Below are 11038 nucleotides of genomic sequence, written 5' to 3'. Positions count from 1 at the left end.
TACAATGTTTCTTCCTGGAGTTAGTGGAAAAATTGAAGAATCCCTGCCATTGACAGCAATGGGGTCTGGGGGAGCGCTTGGAGCTCCCCCAGCGCGGGGGGAGGGGATTTTAAACTCAAAACCCCTTGGCTGCGCTGGGGCAAGTGATGGTATAATATTAAAATGTCACCCAAAATAAACAAAATCAAAGCAAAAAATCAATTAATGACTTACGAACCCCAAACCCCCCCCCCGGCTACGCCCATGGTGTGAGCTATTGTCTTGAGCCGATCCAAGTGGGACTAACCTTGTGATTTGCTAAAACAAAATCAAGTAATAAGGTAGTTGAGTGTAGTTATCAGTACATCTAGATTACTAAAATTTTAAACCATTCTCTACTTACTCGTTATAGAAAAAGATTGACTGACAATGAAGGTGGCCAGGTCTATTCAATCGTACACTAATCTATTTAAAAAAGCATCACCAGCTGTGTTTTAATTAAGAACAATAAATATCTCCCACAATATTAGACGCAAAAATAATGACATCTTCCTTATGTTAATCTTTTTTAACAATAGTTGATTGTAATAATTAATTATTGATTTTAATTTAAATTCGATTAAATCTCTCCTCTCTCTCTCTCTCTCTCTCTCTCTCTTATAAAAAAATGATCAGAAATAACAAAACAGCTGTACATGAAAATAAGTCCTATCTTATGTTAGACACCTTATTTATATAGGTTAGTTATTTTAGTTATTTAGCGACGCACCATAGTAGACGCATATTGAACGGGACTAGTGACGTTTGGGATATGTTGGGTTAGAGACCGGAAAATCAGTTAGCGTTAGAACACTCCAGGGTAACGACGTGTTTAGTGACAGAGACTTCTACTGTGGCCTTTTATCATAATAAATATATATTAACTTGTTCATCATCGTTGACTACATCTCTTCACCTGTTACAATTGATGTGCCAGTTCTTGTTTGTGTTGTTGGTCAACTACACGTAATACACCCGAACAATTACACCCAAACGATTGCAGAGTAATTGGTTGACTTCAAGACAGCCTGAACTAGCAACATCACAGTGGCGACCCCCGACGCCCGAAGCCCGAACCTCGAAGCCCGAACCTCGAAGCCCGACGAACATCGAACCGGACCTCGAAGCAGAACGTTTACTCAGGTGAGGGTCGTGCACTCGAAGTTATAAGATTTCATCGGAGTACGGCTGAACACAGCAGCATCGCAGAGTGACTTTGTTCTGGATCTACATACAGTCGTCGCCTGTTTGATCGCACGTTCAACGAGCCGTTAACTCAGGGTGACCTTCGTCAGGACCGTAATCATCGCAACGCCTGATCTTCATATGCTGAACCGACCTACAACCAGAGAAACCGTTCATTCATAACGGGTGAGAGATCGTTAGTGAACCTGTTGGACATATTTTTTCTTCGTCATAGGAGCCACATTGAGTATCAAGTTTTACCTCGTCAGTTTCGAGAAGGACAGTTTGCCCGCTGTCAGAAGTATTGTGAGTACTACAAGTTTGGTAGCTAACTAAATCGAAATCGCTCTGTCGTCTTACCCTTGGAGAGATTCTTGTGGAGCAGTTTGCTCATTGAACCGGTTGCTTGCCACGTTTATAACGGTCACTGTGTTTAACCTTTGGAAGGTTAGTGAAGTAATCTTTATCATTACTGAACATTGATATATCTAGTATTCGTCGGTCTAGACCATACCTAGACTTGTTAGCAGTGAAGTTGTGGAAACAGCTACATCCACTTAATTTCGTTGAAAACCGTTAATCGTGTAACGGAACGTCGTCGGAGGTGACCTTAGTTTCACCTAGTCTGCATTGGACAGTTTGGTCTAATGAAGCAGAGTACAACAGCAAACTTCGTCGTACTACCAGAGTAGCAGCAGAAGCAGTGAACTATTTTAGAGAACCGTTATTCGTCAGCCCAGATCAAGTCATCGTCAAGAAAGCCGTTATTCGTCAGCCCAGATCAAGTCATCGTCAAGAAATTCGTTATTCGTCAGTCGTCCAGATCAAGTTGCCGTCAAGAGACTGTTATTTGTCAGTAGTCGTCTACACAAGTCAAGTCATCGCCAGAAGAACCGTTAACCTATTCGTCAGTAACTGTGTACACAAAGTCGTCGGAACTACACATACGGTCATCAACAGTCGTCGAAGAAACTAGAACATTTTGCTGTGGCATATCAGGACATCTGTGGCATTACGTGGGATACTGGTAGCACCGGAGAGCAGAGTCAGAACTGGAAGAGAGGCAGTGGAATTTGTTGTGATCTAGCATATTCGGGAGTCCGAACAAAGGGATCTTTCTTATCAAAAGCTAAGTGCCATTTTTCTTATTAGTGTATGTTTAGATTGCCCTTAGAAATAGATTTTGTCTAAATTTGGTACGTTAGCCTGAGTAAAATCAGGTGGTGCGCCTTAAAACCCGTCGGGGTAGAAGACGTAATTTAGATGAAAAGCTATATTATACGTTTAGGATTGTAATTTGTTTTGTTTGTATAAACGTCATATCCGTTGTTGCCTGGTTACTTCGTGACGTTATCATTGTGTGCCATATTGTCACATCCCAACCCATAGCGATAGTCTCATTTTAATTATTTCATTTGTTTATATTATTTTAAATTATTTATTTTTATTAATTTAATTAGATCTGTATTTTTTTTTCACTTAATGATAGAAAGTGCGGGTAGGATTCTTTTACTGTGAATCAGACTAAAATAATTTTAGTTTGAGCGGTTAAAATCAAATATGATTTTGCCATGAGAATAATGCCGAAACTGGCTATGTAGTCAAACACTATCGTCTGGCTAAATTTAGATCTGCAAATTGTTGTACATCTCTTTGGTACAATTTGATTATCTAGACTCTACTTTGAAATATTATTAAGTTGAAGATGAATGAAGGTAGTACATTCTAGATATATATATCTTGTTGAAGATATATTTGACACTGTATACACATATTTGTTTCGTATGGTGAAATAGAACCATAATATACTCTAGATCTGGACTCTAGACAGTCTTTGAATTTACTCTAGACATTTCAGTCATACCAGATTTTAAAATCGATCATAGTTGGTCATACTAGATCTAATAGTCATAGTGCTCTTGATAACTAGATCTAAATGGTAATATTATACATACTATAATATACTAGATTTAAATTTGTGTGTAATACTGGACCTAATATACAGATCTGAATATAACCATAATAACTCAGACTAGATTTACACATTTACTAAATCTATAGATAGAGACATAACACTTAAAACTTGTATAAAAGTGTGTAAAAACTTTTAAAGTATAGCCATAACCAATATAGGCTAAGTAAAAATATATATAAAATATAAAACACAATGGCTACATCATCATATGTGGACCTTAAGGAGGTTAAGGAAACCGCTATGCAGGATGGAAAGGCCATGGAGTTAAAAGGAAAGGATTTAGCCGCTTATGTACAGCAAGTTGTGAGGGAAGAAATGGAACGTCAAGATAAAATAAGAAGGGAAAAAGAAGAGATAGAAAGACAAGAAGAACATCAAAGACAAGAGATAGAGAGGCAAGAAAGGATCAGAAAGGAAGAATATGAAAAGCAAAAAGAAGACCAAGAAAGGCAGAGAGAGCATGAAGCTAAAATGGAGAAGATGAGATTGGACGCAGCACAAGCCAGAGCCCAAACTGAACAAAGAAATAACACAAATAACTCAAATAATTATACCACTCAAAGAGACAACCCTAATTCACAGACATGGCTAAAGAGAAAGATACAAAGTTTTGATGAACAGAAGGATGACATTGGTGATTTCCTGAAAAGATATGAGGCAAAAATGTCTACATTTAATATGCCTGAAGAAGAATGGTCTGAAATACTGATAGACTTTGTTCATGGTCAAGCTCTAACAATATGCCAAAATCATGACCATCATATTGATGATAGCTATCAGGTTTTAAAAAGAGAGTTATTAAATGCATATGGTCATAATGCTACAACTTTTAGAAAGAAATACTTTGACAATATACCATCATTAGAAATAGAACCCCAAACTACCATTAATATGGAAAAGGATTTCTTCAATAAGTGGGTAAAATTAGAAAAAGTGAATAACTCTTATGAAGGATTAAAAAATTTTATTCTAGTGGACAACTTTGTAAATAAATGTGATCCTCAGTTACAATCTTTTATTAGAGAAAGAAACCCAAAAACTATAGATGAAATAACAGAAATAATGAGAGTATACAAAAATGCCTATCCAAATAAACCATTTTCTGATAGGGATAAGAGCAAAGTAGATTTAATAGGATACACCAAAGAAAATGTTGATAGAAGTAGAAATAGAAACAGATCAAATAGTGGAAATAGAAAATATAGTGAAATAACCTGTTTTAAATGTCAAGGAAAAGGTCATATAGCAGCTAACTGTAGAAGAGGGAATAGTAGGTCTGGAAGTAGAAATAGATACAATGAACAAAATAACAGTAGATATAGGAGTAGAGATAGGAATGACAGGGAAAATTACAGAAATAGGAGTTACAGTAGGGAATACAAAAATAAAGGTACAGATAGGGTATATTTCATGGAAGGAAATAGGAACAATTTTGCAGTGTACCCAGGGTTTGTAGATAGAATTCCAGTGGAATTAATCAGAGATTCAGGTTGTAACACTTTGGCAGTAAAAACTAAATTTGTCAAACCTCATTGGTATAAAGGGTTTACTAGGAAAGTAGAATTAGCAGATGGCACCGTAAGGGAATTTAAAGCTATAAGGGTGTACATTGAAACTCCATTTTTCACTGGTTATTGTGATGGCATTGCAATACCAGAAATGAGATATGATATGTTAGTAGGAAACATAAAAGGAGTTAAAGAATGTTCAAGAAAAGAATTAGAAGACTGGCAAAACAAATACAAAAACATAAGACAAAATCATGAAAACATAGAAACACAAAATATAACAAGTATGGTAATAACAAGATCAATGAATAAACAAGATGAGAAACAGGAAAATACAATAAATGTAATAAGTAATGATAAAGAAGAAGAAACCAGTAATGTAATACAAATAGAAAATACAGATGTTAAGGAAAGAGAGATAGAAAATGAAACACAAAATAGTCTTGAAACACAAATATCTCAAAGTGAAAAAGAAACAACACCCACATTTGCATTAGAACAAATGAATGACAATATTATTGGGAAAATATATTCAAGAATACTAGATAAAAACAATAATAATCCAATGGAGAAATTTTGTATAGAGAATAAAATATTATTTAGACAAACAAGTAATGATAACAAGAAAATAAAACAACTTGTCTTACCACAGAAATATTGGAAAGATGTTTTAATCATGACACATGATAATAATTTAGCAGCACATAGGGGAGTAAAGAAATGTTATAGGAATTTGTCAAAACAAGTATTTTGGCCCAAAATGAAAGCAACAATCAACAAATACATAAACTCATGTGACATATGTCAAAAGAGATCTAACAAAAGCCTAGTGAATAAAGCACCTATTCAAGAAATGGATGAACCTACAGCACCATTTCAGAAAGTATCTATTGATTTAATAGGTCCTTTAATTCAAACTGAAAATAATAACAAATACATTCTAACAGTAATAGACATGTTTAGTAGATACCCAGAGGCAATCCCATTATCAAATACAAGTGCAGAAAATATCATTAATGCCATAACTCAAAAAGTAATTACAAGACATGGTATACCTAAAATTATATTGAGTGATCAGGGATCTCAGTTTAAGTCAGAACAATTTAAGAAATGGACTAAACAATACAATATACAACACATATACTCTTCGGTTTACCACCCGGAGAGTAACGGTTTATGTGAACGATATGGTGGATCATTAAAAAGATCACTAACAAAAATAATTCAGAATAATCAGAACAAGTGGGATCATTACATTAACTATGTACTATTTGCTCATAGAAACAACATCCATGAAGCAACACAATTTTCACCATATGAAATAATACATGGAAGAAAACCCAGAGATGAATTAGATGTTTTTAAAGAAAATCTAATAGGCAATGAGAATAAATTAAATAATGACAGTGAAACAACAATCACAACAGAATTGAAAGAAATATGGACTCAAGCATATAACAACAATAAGAAGTACAAACAAAGTGCTCATGAGAATATAAATAAGAAAAGACAATTGATAACACTAGAAGTAGGAAACAATGTATTAATATTGATAAATGACCTGAAAAATAAAATTGGTAAACAATGGAAAGGTCCATTTAAGGTGATAAAACAAATTAGTGATGTGAATTATCAAATTGAAATAAATGGGAAAATTAAAACATATCACATAAATAATTTGAAACTGTATCATGATAGAGAAGATGAGTTGATACAAAACATTCAGGAGGAAATAGAAAATAAATTTTCAGAAAGAGAAGAATGCTTGATGATAATAACAAATGAAAATCATAATGAAAATGATATTAAGGAAATACCTGTAATAGAAACAAAAGAGAATCAAACTTGGCAAAAGATTAATCTTAATAATTTAACTAAGGAAATGTCAAAAGATATAACTAAAATAATACAGGAATACAAAGAAATTTTTTCCAGTATACCAGGAAAAACTAATATTATTAAACATGACATTAAAGTAACAGACACAAAACCTATCAAGCTTAAGCCATATAGAATACCGCTACATTTACAAGACAAAGTAAAGAAAGAAATAGACAATTTACTAGAATCAGGTATAATTGAACCATCAACATCTCCTTATGCTTCACCAATTGTGATAGCCAAAAAGAAGAATGGAGATATAAGGTTATGTATTGATTATAGGAAACTTAACAACATCACAGAATTTGACCCATATCCAATGCCAAATATAGAGGATATTTTACATAAATTAAATGGAGCAAAATTTTTTACTAAATTAGATTTAACTAAAGGTTATTGGCAAATACCTTTAACAGAAAATGCAAAACCTTACACAGCATTTGTAACACCATATGGTATTTTTCAATGGAATTATATGAGTTTTGGATTAGTAAATGCACCTGCCACATTTAATAGAATGATGAACATGATAATTGGAAACAAAGAAAATGTTATTTGCTATTTAGATGACATATGTATTTTTAATAATAGTTGGGAGGAACATTTGGTAGATGTAAAAGAAGTGTTCAAAATAATAAAAGAAAGTGGACTTACAATTCAAGCAGAAAAAGTAGAAATAGGATTGGAGGAAATAATTTTCTTAGGACATAAAGTAAATAACAACATGATTAGCCCTATTGAAGATAACATAAAGAAAGTACTTAATATTGAAATACCTACAACAAAAAGACAAACTAAAAGTATATTGGGAATAGTAAATTATTACAGAAAGTTTATAAAAAACTTAGCAGAAATAGTGAATCCATTAAATGACTTACTTAAAAAAGGAAAACCTCAAAAAGTAGTTTGTAATGAGGAATGTGTGAAAGCTATTGACAGAATTAAAGATGTTTTTAGTCATGAACTAATATTAAGACTACCTGATAAAGACAAAATATTTTATGTCACAACTGATGCATCTGGTAATGCTATTGGTGGTTGTTTAATGCAGAACTATGATAACTTACATCCTATATTATATGTAAGCAGAAAATTGTCAGAGGCAGAAAAAAAAAAATATAGTGTCATTGAAAGAGAAGCCTTAGCTGTAATATGGGTAATTACTAAGCTAGAGAGCTATTTAATAGGAAGGAAATTCATATTATTAACTGATCATAAACCTATTCAATATATACAGCAAAAGAGCATGAAAAACAGTCGTGTTTATAGATGGTTCTTAGCACTACAGGAATATAAATTTGAAGTGAAAGCTATTAGTGGATCTGTGAATATTGTAGCTGATCTATTGTCTAGAATGACATTGAAATGAAATACTTCTGTAAATAAACTATGATTATATTGAGTATGTAATATATATTAATATATTGACACCATTTATATGTTATGAAAAGGGAGATAAGTAAAGTTGATGTTAAGCATTTAAAAGTAAGTATGGATATTTTTTTTTGTGTGAATCATTTCATATATCATTGACGAAAGTTAGTTCTATGGAAAAGGGTGAGTATAAAAGAAAAATGGACAAAAGCGTATAAAAGGGTGGTAAGAAAAAAAAATGTATTGAATGTGTAAATAAAGTTTGTAATTGTTTTTTGAAATATTGTATTTTATCAGATTACTGCCAGTGAAGAACATTTGAGATGTGTAGGACATGCCCATAGGATGCCACATTTTCCTCTATGATGAACTGTGTACTAAGGAGGATGATTCTGGAATGTTATGAACTGTTATGAACATTGACATTGAATATGAAGAACTGTCAAGTCAAGATGAAAATGTCAAGATGAAGAAGTCAAGATGAAGATGTCAAGATTTTATGTTTGTTGTCTTCCCCTTAAATTGAAAACGCCCTTGTAAGACTTGACAGTAGTGGAAAAATATTGACATATTTTTTTTTCAAGGGGGGGAGGAATCTGTTAGACACCTTATTTATATAGGTTAGTTATTTTAGTTATTTAGCGACGCACCATAGTAGACGCATATTGAACGGGACTAGTGACGTTTGGGATATGTTGGGTTAGAGACCGGAAAATCAGTTAGCGTTAGAACACTCCAGGGTAACGACGTGTTTAGTGACAGAGACTTCTACTGTGGCCTTTTATCATAATAAATATATATTAACTTGTTCATCATCGTTGACTACATCTCTTCACCTGTTACAATTGATGTGCCAGTTCTTGTTTGTGTTGTTGGTCAACTACACGTAATACACCCGAACAATTACACCCAAACGATTGCAGAGTAATTGGTTGACTTCAAGACAGCCTGAACTAGCAACATCACACTTACTAAGGTAAATACTTCTTTGTATGTTGCCTACTCTATGTATAGTAAACACATTTATAAATGATTTTTCTCACAGAGATTTAAAGATATTACATTTAAATATTTGTAGTGATATTATGTCTTAAAAGTAGGTAATTATTATAAAAAGACTTGTCACCTTTTTTGTATAGGGATATGATTACGGAATCATGAAGCTCAGGTGGGACCACGCACTTCTCCCAGCATAGAGCGAACAAATCTGTTAGCCTCTCGGTTAGGGCTACACTACCCATTTTAAATATTTCAGCCGAAATTCCATCAGAGCCAGTTACTTTGTGTTTTTTTCCAACTTTCGAGGCATTAGACTTCAGTCAGTAGCAGAAAAGATCTTTGCTTGAGTATTGCTCGACCGACTAACCCACTCTTTAGTGGGCGAGGTTTTATCTGAGAGCCAATGTGGCTTCAGAGCCGGTAGAGGTACACCAGACATGATGTTTGTTCTGCAACAATTTCAAGAAAAATCCAAAGAACAGAACCTTAACTTATACGCTGCTATTGTGAACCTCACAAAGGCTTTCGACACGGTCAGTCGAGATGGTTTGTGGAGGATTTCGGCCAGGCTGGGATGCCCACCTACATTCCTATCCATTCTCAAGCAGTTCCACATGGGACAAAAAGGCCAGATCAGACACAATGATGCCCTTTCTGATCACTTCCCAATAGAAAATGGCTGAAGCAGGGTTGTGTACTTGCTCCTACTCTATTCGTTATCTTCTTTGGAGTAAATCAGGGTCAAATGAGGCAGTGATTGCACGAAGGCATCTACATCAGGTTTTTTTCAGATGGCAATGCGTTCAATTTTTGACGACTACTGTCCCATACAAAAACAAAGAAGATGGTTATAACGGAGCTTCTCTATGCCTATGCTGGCTCACAATGAACATGATCTCCAGAAAGCTGTAAACGAATTCGCATACGCTTTCGACTCTTTCGGTTTATCTATTAACCTCGAGATAACAGAAGTCATGTTCAAGAAGTCATCCAATTAAACCTACTCGGCCCCAAAGATCACAATAAACGGACAGCCCCATAACGTGGTAGACCACTTCACATATCTGGGTAGTACAGTATCAAATGACGCCTCACTTTCAAGAGAAGTGAACTGTCTGGCCAGGGCCAGTAGCACTTTTGGACGCCTTCAGGCGAGAGTTTGGCGGAATAAATTGTCTACCAGACGGTGGTTATTTCAACTCTTCTATATGGTTCTAAGACATGGACACTATACAGAAAGCAACTTAGTCTAATTGATAGCTTTAACCAAAGATGCTTGCGCTCCATCATGGTCGGGGCGTCCTAAGACATACACCACATTTTATTTTAGGAAACTCTTCTACTGAGACAACTTTGATTCAATCATAGAAATACAATTTGTAATTTTAGCCCATTGGTTCACCTTGCATTAAAAACTTGAGTTCTTACATTGTGAATGAAATTTGTACTTATTCAATTATTATTTCAAAACGTGTTGCGGGCCGGATTAAACCTTTTCAGTGACCGGAGTTGGCCCGCAGGCCGTAAGAGATCAGTGAAAATTGTACCGTAATACTTTTAAAAAACATTTTTTTTTTAAAAGGGGGAACAACCTGAATTCAAACTCATGGCCAAAGCCTCATCAAGCCTAGTTGTAACCCCTCTACTAGCGAAACGCGTATGAAAAAGTAGAAGATTTTAAAGTTATCTAGTGTTTGTTTGAAACTCACTTGAAAACAGTGAACTATAAAGGGGACTAATTCAGCTTATAGTACCACTTTAGTCAGGTACATATTCTTTCCCTTGTCCAAACAAAGGAATCAATTAGCAAAAGTTAATTAACTAGTTGTTGTTTTTTTTTATATTAATCTAAATCAATATGATGGCAGGTAAAAGAAATAATTGTGCAGAATGTCAGCTTGATCCGAGGTAAACATTCTACCGCATATCACCAGCCAGGAAAAGGAGACTCGGTGGCTGAGTGGTAAAGGGCTTGGCTTCCGAACCGGGGAATCCGGGTTCGAATCCTGGTAAGGAAAGATTTTAAATTTTGGGATCTTTGGGCGCCTCTGAGTCTACCCAGCTCCAATTGGTAACTGACCTTAGTTGGGGAAAAGTA

At 34.6% G+C, this 11038-nt stretch overlaps 1 long non-coding RNA gene across 1 annotated transcript; it reads left to right on the top strand.

Moving 5' to 3' along the window:
• Nucleotides 1-697: 697 nt before the first annotated feature.
• LOC129922063 (uncharacterized) lies at nucleotides 698-8751 on the top strand. Its single transcript, XR_008774070.1, has 2 exons — nucleotides 698-2918; nucleotides 8239-8751. It is a non-coding gene; the product is annotated as an uncharacterized LOC129922063 (long non-coding RNA).
• Nucleotides 8752-11038: the final 2287 nt, after the last annotated feature.

Source organism: Biomphalaria glabrata, chromosome 12, assembly GCF_947242115.1.
Source record: "Biomphalaria glabrata chromosome 12, xgBioGlab47.1, whole genome shotgun sequence".
Classification (NCBI taxonomy): Eukaryota; Metazoa; Mollusca; class Gastropoda; family Planorbidae; genus Biomphalaria; species Biomphalaria glabrata.
Note: the sequence above shows the minus strand (reverse complement) of the source record. Positions and strands in the feature narration are given on the sequence as shown.